This window comes from Patagioenas fasciata, unplaced genomic scaffold (genome assembly GCF_037038585.1).
Source record: "Patagioenas fasciata isolate bPatFas1 unplaced genomic scaffold, bPatFas1.hap1 Unplaced_6, whole genome shotgun sequence".
Lineage (NCBI taxonomy): Eukaryota > Metazoa > Chordata > Aves > Columbiformes > Columbidae > Patagioenas > Patagioenas fasciata.
Window position 1 is genome coordinate 674,125 of NW_027288778.1, and position 14,990 is coordinate 689,114.

The 14,990-nt window shown below is 61.8% G+C and overlaps 1 long non-coding RNA gene across 1 annotated transcript in view; it reads left to right on the plus strand.

Annotated features, from left to right (window-relative positions):
* Positions 1 to 1,056: 1,056 nt before the first annotated feature.
* The window catches only part of LOC139826890 (uncharacterized), a 62,696-nt gene continuing 48,762 nt past the window's right edge, over positions 1,057 to 14,990 (plus strand). The window contains exons 1-2 of the long non-coding RNA XR_011736998.1: positions 1,057 to 1,190; positions 2,031 to 2,090. This is a non-coding gene — a long non-coding RNA (uncharacterized lncRNA). The remainder of the gene's footprint in view (positions 1,191 to 2,030; positions 2,091 to 14,990) is intronic.

The following is a 14,990-nucleotide window of genomic DNA, read 5'->3' on the forward strand; positions in this document are numbered from 1 at the left end:
TCCCCATTGACCCCCATTGAGTCATTGACTTCATTGACCCCCCATTGACCCCCCATTGACTCCCATTGCCCCCCATTGATCACCATTGATCCCCATTGCCCCCCATTGATCCCCATTGCCCCCATTGCCCCCATTGACCCATTGACTCCCATTGACCCCCATTGACCCCGTTGACCCATTGATCCCCATTGCCCCCCATTGACTCCCATTGACTCCCATTGCCCCCATTGACCCCATTGACCCATTGACCGCATTGACTCCCATTGCCCCCCATTGAACCCCATTGCCCCCCATTGTCCCATTGCCCCCCATTGCCCCCCACTGCCCCCATTGCCCCCCATTGCCCCCCATTGCCCCCATTGCCCCCATTGTACCCACTGCCCCCATTGTCCCCCATTGCCCCCCACTGACCCCATTGCCCCCCACTGACCCCATTGCCCCCCATTGCCCCCATTGTCCCATTTCAGGTAAAAGAGGACATAAACAAGAGAGAAAAAACAAAACACAACACATTTGGGTACTCCTGGGTCCTTTGGGGCACTCCTGGGTCCCTCCTGAACTCCTGGGTCCTTTGGGGCACTCCTGGGTCCCTCCTGAACTCCTGGGTCCTTTGGGGCACTCCTGGGTCCCTTGGGGTACTCCTGGGTCCCTCCTGAACTCCCCATAGACCCCCATAATTTCCCCCTTAGGGACCCAGGAGTGCCCCATAGTGACCCATAAGTGACTCATGGAGCCCCCTAAGTGTGTTCGGGTCCCTTCGGGTCCCTTCGGGTGAGTGCGGGCCCCACTCGGGTCCCTTCGGGTCCCTTCGGGTGTGTTCGGGTCCCACTCGGGTCCCTTCGGATGCGTTCGGGTCCCTTCGGGTGCGTTCGGGTCCCTTCGGGTGCCTTCGGGTCCCCTCGGGTGCGTTCGGGCCCCACTCGGGTCCCTTCGGGTGCGTTCGGGTCCCTTCGGGTGCGTTCGGGTCCCTTCGGGTGCGTTCGGGTCCCTTCGGGTGCGTTCGGGTCCCTTCGGGTCCCCTCGGGTCCCTTCGGCTCCCTTCGTGTATCTTCGGCTCCTCTCGGAGCCGCCTCCGCGCACGCCACGCACAGTGGGCGTGGCCACGCACCCCCCCCCCGCTTCCCATTGGCCGCCGCCTGAGGAAGGGGGCGTGGCCTCGCTCGCAGCCACCGCCGCGGCGGGAAACGATCGTGAGGCGGGAAAAGGGGAAGAAAGGGGGCGGGGGGAGGAAGAGGAGGGGCCGGGGGGGGAGCGGAACACGGGTTTTGGGGTAAAAAGGGGGGGATTTGGGAGTTTGGCGCCTTTTGGGGCACTTTCGGGTGGGTTCGGGCCCCTTCGGGGAGACTTCGGGCCCCTTCGGGGAGACTTCGGCTCCCTTCGGGTGCGTTCGGCTCCCTTCGGGTGCGTTCGGCTCCCTTCGGGTGCGTTCGGCTCCACTCGGACCCCTTCGGGTGCGTTCGGGTCCCTTCGGGTGCGTTCGGGTCCCTTCGGGTGGGTTCGGGTCCCTTCGGGTGGGTTCGGGTCCCTTCGGGTTTGTTCGGCTCCACTCGGGCCCCTTCGGGTGGGTTCGGGTCCCTTCGGGCGCGTTCGGCTCCACTCGGACCCCTTCGGGAAGACTTCGGGTCCCTTCGGGTGCGTTCGGCCCCTTCGGGTGCGTTCGGGTGCGTTCGGCTCCACTCGGACCCCTTCGGGAAGACTTCGGGTCCCTTCGGGTGCGTTCGGCCCCGGCAGGGACTCGGGCGCCGCTCGGCTCCGCTCGGGCGCCGCTCGGCTCCGCTCGGGCGCCGTTCGGCTCCGCTCGGGCCCATTCGGCTCCGCTCGGGCCCATTCGGCTCCGCTCGGCTCTTTCCGTCTCCGCTCGTTTTCCCGCGCTTTCCCTCAGAGCGCGAAGCGAAGCGCGGGGACCCCCGGGGCCGCTTTTTTCGCGCTTTTCCCGAGGTGACAACAGCGGGGGCTTTGGGGACACAGCTCGGGGAGCCTCAGCGGGAGGGTTTTGGGTTGAAAAAGCGCTATTTTGGGTCAATTTTGAGGTGGTTTGTGGCCCTCCCGGCGGGGCAAGATGGCGGCTGCGGACATCGAGGGGCTGCTGGGTGAGTAATGAGGGGGAATTAGGGGTGATTAGCGCGAATTAGGGGGTAATTAGGGGGCAGCGGGGATATGGGGGGGTGGGGGGGGTGTTAATTAGCGCTGCTGAGGGTGTTAATTGTTAATGAATGCAGAGGAGGAGCCGTTGCAGGAGCTGCACCCCGGGCTGGCCCCGCTGAGGGGGATTGGGGGGGTGGGAGCGGAGCTGGAGAGGGAGGTGAGACAGGTAAGGGGGCATTGGGGACAATGGGGACAGAGAGAGAGAGTGTGTGCGGATCAGCAGTGATCACCCCAAACCTGCCCCGCAGACACGGCACCCAAAATCCTGCACCCCAAAATACTCTTCCCAAACCTGCACCCCAGATCCTGACCCCAAGCCCTGCACCAAAACCCTGCCCCTCAATCCTGCATCCCCAAATCCTCCACCCCCGATCCTGTCTTCCCAAACCCTGCACCCCAGATCCTGCACCCCCAAATTCGGCCCTACCAAACTCTGCACCCCTAAACCCTACAACTGAAACCTTGCACCCCCTAATCCTGCCCTCCCTACCTTCCTGAACCCCGAAACGTGCACCCCAAACCCTGCATTCCCAAATCTTTCCGTCCTATACCCTCCACCCCTAAACCTGCCCCCAAACCCTGTACCCCAAAGAATTCCCTCCCAAACCCTGCACCTCCAAATCCTGCACCTCAAAGGCCTGGCAACCCAAGCCCTTCAACCCCATCCCTGCAACACCAAATCCTGTACCCCAAACCCAGCACCCCAGAATCCTGCACCCCAAATCCTGCCTACCAAACCTTTCACTGCAAACCCCTGCACCCCAAGATTGTGCTGCCCTAAACACTGAACCCCCAAATCCTGCAGACCCGGATCCTTGCCTCCCAAGACTCTGCACCCCCAAATCCTGCACCCAAATCTCTCACCCCCACCACCCTGCACTCCCAACCCCTGCACCCCAAAACTCCACACCTCCAAATCCTGAACCCTGAAACCCCGCACCCCCAAATCCTGTGCCCCAGTCCTGTGCACCCCACACTCTGCAACCTTAAATTTCCCCCCAAGCCCCTGCACCCCAAACGCTGCACTCTTAGACCTGACTTCTAAACCCCAAGGGCCCATTGTGACATCCCAGAACCTCCTATTGTCCCCAGGGCCCATTGTGACATCCTGGGGACCCCCATTGTCCCCAGGGCCCATTGTGACATTCAGGGGACTCCTCTTTGTCCCCAGGGCCCATTGTGACATCCCGGGGACCGCCCCTTGTCACTGGGGCCCATTGTGACGTCCCAGGACCCCCCGTTGTCCCCAGGGCCCATTGTGACATCCACTGCACCCCCCTGTCCCCAGGGCCCATTGTGACATTCAGGGGACCCCTCTTTGTCCCCAGGGCCCATTGTGACATCCTGGGGACCCCCCCTTGTCCCCAGGGCCCATTGTGACGTCCCAGGACCCCCCATTGTCCCCAGGACCCATTGTGACATTCAGGGGACCCCCTTTGTCACTGGGGCCCATTGTGAAATCCCAGGACCCCACATTGTCCCTAGGGCCCATTGTGACGTCCCAGGACCCGCCATTGTCCCCAGTGCCCATTGTGACATCCTGCGGATCCCCCTTTGTCCCCAGGGCCCATTTTGACATTCAGGGGACCCACCATTGTCCTCAGGGCCCATTGTGAGGTCCCAGGACCCCCCATTGTCCCCAGGGCCCATTGTGACATACTCGGCACCCCCTTGTCCCCAGGGTCCATTGTGACACTGTGGGTACCACCCTTGTCTGCAGGGCTCATTGTGACATCCCAGGACCCCCCATTGTCCCCAGGGCCCATTGTGACATCCTGGGGACCCCCATTGTCCCCAGGGCCCATTGTGACATTCAGGGGACCCCTCTTTGTCCCCAGGGCCCATTGTGACATCCTGGGGACCGCCCCTTGTCACTGGGGCCCATTGTGACGTCCCAGGACCCCCCGTTGTCCCCAGGGTTCATTGTGACGTCTTAGGACCCCCCATTGTCCCCAGGGCCCATTCTGACATCCACTGCACCCCCCTGTCCCCAGGGCCCATTGTGACATTCAGGGGACCCCTCTTTGTCCCCAGGGCCCATTGTGACATCCTGGGGACCCCCCCTTGTCCTCAGGGTCCATTGTGACAGCCCAGGACCCCCCATTGTCCCCAGGGCCCATTGTGACATTCAGGGGACCCCCCTTGTCCCCAGGGCCCATTCTGATACCGTGGGGACCCCCTTTGTCCCCAGGGCCCATTGTGACATCCTGGGGACCCCCCTTGTCCTCAGGGTCCATTGTGACAGCCCAGGACCCCCCATTGTCCCCAGAGCCCATTGTGACATCCTCGGCACCCCCTTGTCCCCAGGGCCCATTGTGACATCCTGGGGACCCCCCCTTCTTCCCAGGGCCCATTGTGACGTCCCAGGACCCGCCATTGTCCCCAGGGCCCATTCTGACATCCTGGGGATCCCTCCTTGTCCCCAGGGCCCATTGTGACGTCCCAGGACCCCCCATTGTCCCCAGGACCTATTGTGACATTCAGGGGACCCCCTTTGTCACTGGGGTCCATTGTGACACCATGGAGACCCCCGCTTGTCCTCAGGGTCCATTGTGACATCCTGGGCACCCCCCATTTTCCCCAGGACCCATTGTGACATCCTGGCCACCCCCTTGCTCCCAGGGCCCGTTGTGGCACCATGGGGACACCCCCTTTGTCCCCAGGGCCCATTGTGACATCCCAGGACCCCCCTTTGACCCCAGGGCCCATTGTGGCACCATGGCAACCCCTTTTGTCCCCAGGGCCCATTGTGACATTCTTGGACCCCACTTTGTCCCCAGGGCCTATTGTGACACCATGGGGACCCCTCCTTGTCACTGGGGACCCATTGTGACACCATGGGGACCCCCCCTTGTCCTCAGGACTCATTCTCACATCCTGGACACCCCCCATTGTCCCCAGGGCCCATTGTAACATCCACTGCACCCCCTTGTCCCCAGGGCCCATTGTGACATTCAGGGGACCCCTCTTTGTCCCCAGGGCCCATTGTGACATCCTGGGGACCCCCCCTTGTCACTGGGGCCCATTGTGACGTCCCAGGATCCCTCCTTGTCCCCAGGGCCCATTGTGACGTCTTAGGACCCCCCATTGTCCCCAGGGCCCATTGCGACATTCAGGGCACCCCCTTGTCCCCAGGGCCCATTGTGACATTCCGGGGACGCCTCTTTGTCCCCAGGGCACATTGTGACATCCTGGGGACCCCCCCTTGTCACTGGGGCCCATTGTGACGTCCCAGGATCCCCCATTGTCCCCAGGGTCCATTGTGACATTCAGGGGACTCCTCTTTGTCCCCAGGGCCCATTGTGACATTCCGGGGACGCCTCTTTGTCCCCAGGGCCCATTGTGACATCCTGGGGATCCCTCCTTGTCCCCAGGGCCCATTGTGACGTCCCAGGACCCCCCATTTTCCCCAGGACCCATTGTGACATTCACGGGGCCCCTTTGTCACTGGGGCCCATTGTGACATCCCAGGACCCCACATTGTCCCCAGGACCCATTGTGACACTATGGGGTCCCCCCCTTGTTCCCAGGGCCCATTGTGACACCGTGGGTACCACCCTTGTCCGCAGGGCTCATTGAGACATCCCAGGACCCCCCTTTGTCCCCAGGGCCCATTGTGACATCCAGGGGACCCCCTTTGTCCCCAGGGCCCATTGTGACATCGAAGGACCCCCCTGGTCCCCAGGGCTGATTATGACATCCTGGGGATGCCCCTTTATCACTGGGGCCCATTGTGACGTCCCAGGACCCCCCATTGTCCCTAGGGCCCATTGTGACATCCTGGGGATCCCTGTTTGGCCCCAGGGCCCATTGTGACATCCTGGGGATCCCTCCTTGTCCCCAGGGCCCATTGTGACGTCCCAGGACCCCCCATTGTCGTCAGGACCCATTGTGACATTCAGGGCACCCCCTTTGTCACTGGGGCCCATTGTGACATCCCAGGACCCCACATTGTCCTCAGGGCCCATTGTGACATCCTGGGGACCCCACTTGTCCCCAGGACCCATTGTGACACTATGGGCACCCCGCCTTGTTCCCAGGGCCCATTGTGACACCGTGGGTACCACCCTTGTCCCCAGAGCACATTGTGACATCCAGGGGACCCCCTTTGTCCCCAGGGCCCATTGTGACATCGCAGGACCCCCCCTGGTCCCCAGGGCCCATTGTGACATCCTGCAGACCCCTTTTATCCCCACGGCCCATTGTGGCACCATGGGGACCCCCTTTGTCACTGGGGCCCATTGTGACATCCCAGGACCCCACTTTGTCCCCAGGGCTTATTGTGACACCATGGGGACCTCCCTTGTCCCCAGGGCCCATTGTGACATCCCGTGACCCCCCTTTGTCCCCAGTGCTATTGTGAAATCCTGGGGACCCCCTTTGTGCCCAGGGCCCATTGTGGCACCATGGGGAACCCCTTTGTCACTGGGGGCCATTGTGACATCCCAGGACTCCACATTGTCCCCAGGGCTCGTTCTGACACCTTGGGGACTCCCATTGTCCCCAGGGCCCATTGTGACATCCTGGGGATCCCCCTTTGTCCCCAGTACCCATTGTGACATCCTGCTACCCCCCTTTGTCCCCAGGGCTCATTTTGACATTCAGGGGACCCACCATTGTCCCCAGGGCCCATTGTGACATCCTGGGCAACCCCAATGTCCCCAGGGCCCATTGTGACATCTGGGGGACCCCCTTGTCCCCAGGACCCATCGTGGCACCGTGGGTGCCCTCCTTGTCACTTGGGCCCATTGTGACACCATGGGGACTCCCCCTTTGTCCCCAGTGCCCATTGTGACATCCTGCGGACCCCCCCTTTGTCCCCAGGGCCCATTTTGACATTCAGGACACCCACCATTGTCCCCAGGGCCCATTTTGACCTTCAAGGGACCCCCATTTTTCCTAGGGCCCATTGTGACGTCCTGGGGACCCCCTCTGTTCCCAGGGCTCATTGTGACTTTCAGGGGACCCCCCCCTTGTCCCCAGGGCTGATTGTGACGTCCTAGGGCCCCTCTGTGTCCCCAGGGCCCATTGTGACACTTTAGAGACCCCTCTTTGTACCCAGGGCCCATTGTGACATCCTGGGGACCCCCCCTTGTCCCCAGGGCCCATTGTGACATCCTCGGCACCCCCTTGTCCCCAAGGCCCATTGTGACATTCAGGGGACCCCTCTTTGTCCCCAGGGCCCATTGTGACATCCTGGGGACCCCCTCTTGTCCCCAGGGCCCATTGTGACGTCCCAGGACCCCCCATTGTCCCCAGGGCCCATTGTGACATCCTGGGGATCCCTCCTTGTCCCCAGGGCCCATTGTGACGTCCCAGGACTCCAGATTGTCCCCAGGGCCCATTGTGACATCCTGGGGACCCCCTTTGTCACTGGGGCCCATTGTGACGTCCCAGGACCCCACATTGTCCCCAGGGCCCATTGTGACATCCTGGGGACCCCCTTTGTCTCCAGGGCCCATTGTGACGTCCCAGGACCCCCCATTGTCCCCAGGGTCCATTGTTACATCCTGGGGACCCCCTTGTCCGCAGGACCCATCGTGACACCATGGGGACCCTCCTTGTCACTGGGGACCCATTGTGACACTCTGGGGAACCCCCTTGTCCTCAGGGCCCATTGTGATATCCTGGGCATCCCCCTTTTTCCCCCTGGACCATTGTAACACCGTGGGGACCCCCTTTGTCCCCAGGGCCCATTGTGACACTGTGGGACCCCCCCTTTGTCCCCAGGGCCTATTATTCCGTCCCGGGACCCCCATTGTCCCCAGGGCCCATTGTGACACTTGGGGACCCCCCTTGTCACTGGGGACCCATTGTGACACCATGGGGACCACCCCTTGTCCTCAGGGCCTATTGTGAACATCCTGGGGAACCTCCATTGTCCCCAGAGCCCATTGTGAGTTCCTGGAGACCCCCTTGTCCCCAGGTCCCATTGTGACATCCTGGGGAGCCTCTTTGTCCCCACGGCCCATTGTGACATCCTGGGGACCTCCTTGTCCCCAGGACCCATCCTGGCACTGTGGAGACCTCCCTTGTCACTGGGGACCCATTGTGACACCATGGGGACCTCCCATTGTCCTCAGGGCCCATTGAGACATCCTGGGGACCCCCTTTGTCACTGGGGACCCATTGTGACATCCCAGGAACCCCATTGTCCCAAGGGCCCATTGTGACATCCTGGGGACCCCTCTTTGTCTCCAGGACATATTGTGACACCGTGGGTACCACATTAGTCCCCAGGGCCCATTGTGACATCCTAGGAATCCCCTCTTGTCCCCAGGGCCCATTGTGACATCCCAGGACCCCCCTTTGTCCCCAGGGCTCATTGTGACATTCTAGGACCCCACTTTGTCCCCAGGGCCTATTGTGACACCATGGGGAACCCTCCTTGTCACTGGGGACCCATTGTGACACCATGGGGACCCCCCCTTTGTCCCCAGTGCCCATTGTGACATCCTGCCCACCCCCCTTTGTCCCCAGGGTCCATTGTGACATCCTGGGCAACCCCATTGTCCCCAGGGCCCATTGTGACATCTAGGGGGACGCCCTTGTCCCCAGGACCCATCGTGGCACCGTGGGGACCCCCATTGTCCCCAGGGCCCATTGTGACATCCCAGGAACCCCATTGTGCCAAGAGCAGATTGTAACATCCTGGGGACCCCCCTTTTTCTCCAGGACGCATTCTGACACCGTGGGGACCTCATTAGTCCCCAGGGCCCATTGTGACATTGTAGGGACCTCCCTTTGTCCCCAGGGCTCATTGTGGCACCATGGGGACCCCCCCATGTCCTCAGGGTCCATTGTGACATCCTGGGCACCCCCCATTGTCCCCAGGACCCATTGTGACATCCTGGCCACCCCCTTGCTCCCAGGGCCCATTTTGGCACCATGGGGACGGCCTTTGACCCCAGGGCCCCTTGTGGCACCATGGCAACCCCTTTTGTTCCCAGGGCCCATTGTGACATTCAGGGGACCCCATTGTCCCCAGGGCCTATTGTGACACCATGGGGACCCCTCCTTGTCACTGGGGACCCATTGTGACACCATGGGGACCCCCCCATGTCCTCAGGACTCATTTTCACATCCTGGGCACCCCCCATTGTCCCCAGGGCCCATTGTGACATCCCAGAACCTCCTATTGTCCCCAAGGCCCATTGTGACATCCTGGGGACCCCCATAGTCCCCAGTGCCCATTGTGACATTCCAGGACCCCCCATTGTCCCCAGGGCCCATTGTGACATCCTCGGCACGCCCTTGTCCCCAGGGCCCATTGTGACATTCAGGGGACCCCTCTTTGTCCTCAGGGCCCATTGTGACATCCTGGGGACCCCCCCTTGTCACTGGGGACCATTGTGACGTCCCAGGACCCCCCATTGTCCCCAGGGCCCATTGTGACATCCTGGGGATCCCTCCTTGTCCCCAGGGCCCATTGTGACGTCCCAGGACCCCACATTGTACCCAGGACCCATTGTGACATTCAGGGAACCCCCTTTGTCACTGGGGCCCATTGTGACATCCCAGGACCCCACATTGTCCCCAGGACCTATTGTGACATCCTGGGGACCCCACTTGTCCCCAGGACCCATTGTGACACTATGGGGACCCCCCCTTGTGCCCAGGGCCCATTGTGACACTGTGGGTACCACCCTTGTCCGCAGGGCTCATTGTGACATCCCAGGACCCCCATTGTCCCCAGGGCCCATTGTGACATTCAGGGGACCCCCCTTTGTCCCCAGGGCCCATTCTGATACCGTGGGGACCCCCTTTGTCCCCAGGGCGCATTTTGACATCCTGGGGACGCCCTTTGTCCCCAGGACCCATTTTGACACCGTCGACACCCCCGTTTGTCCCCAGGGCCCATTGTGACATCCTGGGGACACTCCTTGTCCCCAGAGCCCATTGTGACATCCAGGGGACCCCCTTTCTCCCCAGGGCCCATTGTGACATTGCAGTACCCCCCCTGGTCCCCACGGCCCATTGTGGCACCATGGGGACCCCCTTTTGTCACTGGGGCCCATTGTGACATCCCAACACCCCACTTTGTCCCCAGGGCTTATTGTGACACCATGGGGACCTCCCTTGTCCCCAGGGCCCACTGTGACATCCCATGACCCCCATTTGTCCCCAGTGCTATTGTCAAATCCTGGGGACCCCCTTTGTCCCCAGGGACCATTGTGGCACCATGGGGAACCCCTTTGTCACTGGGGCCCATTGTGACATCCCAGGACCCCACATTGTCCCCAGGACCCATTGTGACATCCTGGGGACCCCACTTGTCCCCAGGACCCATTGTGACACTATGGGGACCCCACCTTGTTCCCAGGGCCCATTGTGAAACCATCGACACCCCCCTTGTCCGCAGGGGTCATTGTGACATCCTGGGGACCCTCCTTGTCCCCAGAGCCCATTGTGACATCCAGGGGACCCACTTTCTCCCCAGGGCCCATTGTGACATCGCAGGACCCCCCTGGTCCCCAGGGCCCATTGTGACATCCTGGGGATCCCCCTTTGTCCCCAGGGTCCATTGTGACATCCTGGGCAACCCCATTGTCCCCAGGGCCCATTGTGACATCTGGGGGACCCCCTTGTCCCCAGGACCCATCGTGGCACCGTGGGGACCCTCCTTGTCACTTGGGCCCATTGTGACACCATGGGGACCTCCCCTTTGTCTCCAGTGCCCATTGTGACATCCTGCGGACCCCCCTTTGTCCCCAGGGCCCATTTTGACCTTCAAGGGACCCCCATTGTTCCCAGGGCCCATTGTGACGTCCTGGGGAGCCCCCTCTGCTCCCAAGGCTCATTGTGACTTTCAGGGGATCCCCCCATGTACCCAGGGCTGATTGTGACGTTGTAGGGCCCCTCTTTGTCCCCAGGGCCCATTGTGACATCCTGGGGAACCCCCTTGTTCCCCGGGCCCATTGTGATGTCCCGGGACCCCCCATTGTCCCCATGGCCCATTGTGACATCCTGGGGATCCCTCCTTGTCCCCAGGGCCCATTGTGACGTCCCAGGACCCCCCATTGTCCCCAGGGCCTATTGTGACATCCTCTGCACCCCCTTGTCCCCAGGGCCCATTGTGACATTCAGGGGACACCTCTTTGTCCCCAGGGCCCATTGTGACATCCTGGGGACCCCCTCTTGTCCCCAGGGCCCATTGTGACGTCCCAGGACCCCCCATTGTCCCCAGGGCCCATTGTGACATCCTGGCGATCCCTCCTTGTCCCCAGGGCCCATTGTGACGTCCCAAGACCCCCCCATTGTCCCCAGGGCCCATTGTGACATTCAGGGCACCCCCTTTGTCACTGGGGCCCATTGTGACGTCCCAGGACCCTGCATTGTCCCCAGAGCCCATTGTGACATCCTGGAGACACCCTTTGTCCCCAGGACCCATTGTGACGTCCCAGGACCCCCCATTGTCCCCAGGGTTCATTCTTACATCCTGGGGACCCCCTTGTCCCCAGGACCCATCGTGACACCATGGAGACCCCTCCTTGCCTCAGGGCCCATTGTGACATCCTGGGCATCCCCCTTTGTCACCCGGGACCATTGTAACACCGTGGGGACCCCCTTTGTCCCTAGGGCCTATTGTTACGTCCCAGGACCCCCCGTTGTTCCCAGGGCCCATTGTGACACCTTGGGGACCACCCCTTGTCCTCAGGGCCTATTGTGAACATCCTGGGGAACCTCCATTGTCCCCAGAGCCCATTGTGAGTTCCTGGGGACCCCCTTGTCCCCAGGTCCCATTGTGACATCCTGGGGAGTCTCTTTGTCCCCAGGGCCCATTGTGACATCCTGGGGACCCCCTTTCTCCCCAGGGCCCATGGTGACATCCTGGGGACCTCCTTCTCCGCAGGACCCATCCTGGCACCGTGGGGACCTCCCTTGTCACTGGGGACCCTTTGTGACACCATGGGGACCTCCCATTGTCCTCAGGGCCCATTGAGACATCCTGGGGACCCCCTTTGTCACTGGGGACCCGTTGTGACATCCCAGGAACCCCATTGTCCCAAGGGCCCATTGTGACATCCTAGGGACCTCCCTTTGTCCCCAGGGTTCATTGTGGCACCATGGGGACCCCCTTTGCACTGTGTCACATTGTGATATCCAAGAACCCCACTTTGTCCCCAAGGCCCATTTTGACATCCTGGGGACCCCCTTTCTCCCCAGGGCCCATTGTGACATTCAGGGGACACCCCCCTTGTCCCCAGGGCCCATTGTGACTTCCCAGGACCCCCCATTCTCCCTAGAGCCCATTGTGACATTCAGGGGACCCCCTTTGTAACTGGGGCCCATTGTGACATCCCAGGACCCCACATTGTCCCCAGGGCCCATTCTGACATTCAGGGGACACCCCCCTTGTCCCCAGGGCCCATTGTGACGTCCCAGGACCCTCCATTGTCCCCAGGGCCCATTGTGACATCCTGGGGATTCCTCCTTGTCCTCAGGGCCCATTGTGACGTCCCAGGACCGCCCATTGTCCCCACAGCCCATTGTGACATCCTGGGGACCCTCCTTTTTCACTGGGGCTCATTGAGACATCGTGGGGACCAACTTTGTCCCCAGGGCCCATTGTGACGTCCCAGGACCTCCCGTTGTCCCCAGTGTCCATTGTGACATCCGAGGAGCCCACTTTGTCCCCAGGACCCATTTTGATATTGAGGGGAACCACGTTTGTCCCCAGGGCCCATTGTGACACCATGGGGACCCCCCCTTGTCACTGGGGACCCATTGTGACACCATGGAGACCCCTGCTTGTCCTCAGGGTCCATTGTGACATCTTGGGCACCTCCCATTGTCCCCAGGACCCATTGTGACATCCTGGGGACCCCCTTGCTCCCAGGGCCCATTGTGGCACCATGTGGACATCCCCTTTGTCCCCAGGGCCCATTGTGACATTCCAGGACCCCCCATTGTCCCCAGGGCCCATTGTGACTTTCAGGACCCCCCATTGTCCCCAGGGCCCATTGTGACATCCACTGCACCCCCTTGTCCCCAGGGCCCATTGTGACATTCAGGGGACCCCTCTTTGTCCCCAGGGCCCATTGTGACGTCCCAGGACCCCCCATTGTCCCCAGGGCCCATTGTGACATCCTGGGGATCCCTCCTTGTCCTCAGGGCCCATTGTGACGTCTTAGGACCCCCCATTGTCCCCAGGGCCCATTGTGACATTCAGGGGACCCCTCTTTGTCCCCAGGGCCCATTGTGACATCCTGGGGACCCCCCCTTGTCCCCACAGCCCATTGTGACGTCCCAGGACCCCCCATTGTTCCCAGGGCCCATTGTGACATCCTGGGGATCCCTCCTTGTCCCCAGGGCCCATTGTGACACTATGGGGACCCCCCCTTGTTCCCAGGGCCCATTGTGACATCCTGGGTACCACCCTTGTCCGCAGGGCTCATTGTGACGTCCCAGGACCCCCCATTGTCCCCAGGGCCCATTGTGACATCCTGGGGATCCCTCCTTGTCCGCAGGGCGCATTGTGACGTCCCAGGACCCCCCATTGTCCCCAGGGCCCATTGTGACATCCTCTGCACCCCCTTGTCCCCAGGGCCCATTTTGACATTCCGGGGACCCCCCCTTCTTCCCAGGGCCCATTGTGACATCCTGGGGACCCCCTCTTGTCACTGGGGCCCATTGTGACGTCCCAGGACCCGCTATTGTCCCCAGGGCCGATTGTGACATTCAGGGGACCCCTCTTTGTCCCCAGGGCCCATTGTGACATCCTGGGGATCCCTCCTTGTCCCCACGACCCATTGTGACATCCTGGGGACCCTCCTTGTCCCCAGAGCCCATTGTGACATCCAAGGGACCCCCTTTGTCTCCAGGGCCCATTGTGGCACCATGGGGACCCACTTTGACACTGGGGCCCATTGTGACACCGTCGACACCCCCCTTTGTCCCCAGGGCCCATTGTGACGTCCTGGGGACCCCCCTTGTCCCCAGAGCCCATTGTGACATCCAGGGGACCCCCTCTTGTCCCCAGGGCCCATTGTGACGTCCCAGGACCCTCCATTGTCCCCAGGGCCCATTGTGACATCCTGGGGATTCCTCCTTGTCCTCAGGGCCCATTGTGACGTCCCAGGACCGCCCATTGTCCCCAGGGCCCATTGTGACATCCTGGGGATCCCTCCTTGTCCCCAGGGCCCATTGTGACGTCCCAGGACCCCCCATTGTCCCCAGGACCCATTGTGACATTCAGGGGACCCCCTTTGTCACTGGGGCCCATTGTGACATCCCAGGACCCCACATTGTCCCCAGGGCCCATTGTGACATCCTGGGGACCCCACTTGTCCCCAGGACCCATTGTGACACTATGGGGACCCCCCCTTGTCCCCAGGGCCCATTGTGACGTCCTGGGTACCACCCTTGTCCGCAGGGCTCATTGTGACGTCTCAGGACCCCCCATTGTCCCCAGGGCCCATTGTGACATCCTGGGGATCCCTCCTTGTCCGCAGGGCCCATTGTGACGTCCCAGGACCCCCCATTGTCCCCAGGGCCCATTGTGACATCCTCGGCACCCCCTTGTCCCCAGGGCCCATTGTGACATTCAGGGGACCCCTGTTTGTCCCCAGGGCCCATTGTGACATCCTGGGGACCCCCTCTTGTCACTGGGGCCCATTGTGACGTCCCAGGACCCCCCATTTTCCCCAGGGCCCATTGTGACATTCAGGGGACCCCTCTTTGTCCCCAGGGGCCATTGTGACGTCTAACGACCCCCCATTGTCCCCAGGGCCCATTGTGACATCCTGGGGATCCCTCCTTGTCCTCAGGGCCCATTGTGACGTCCCAGGACCGCCCATTGTCCCCAGGGCCCATTGTGACATCCTGGGGATCCCTCCTTGTCC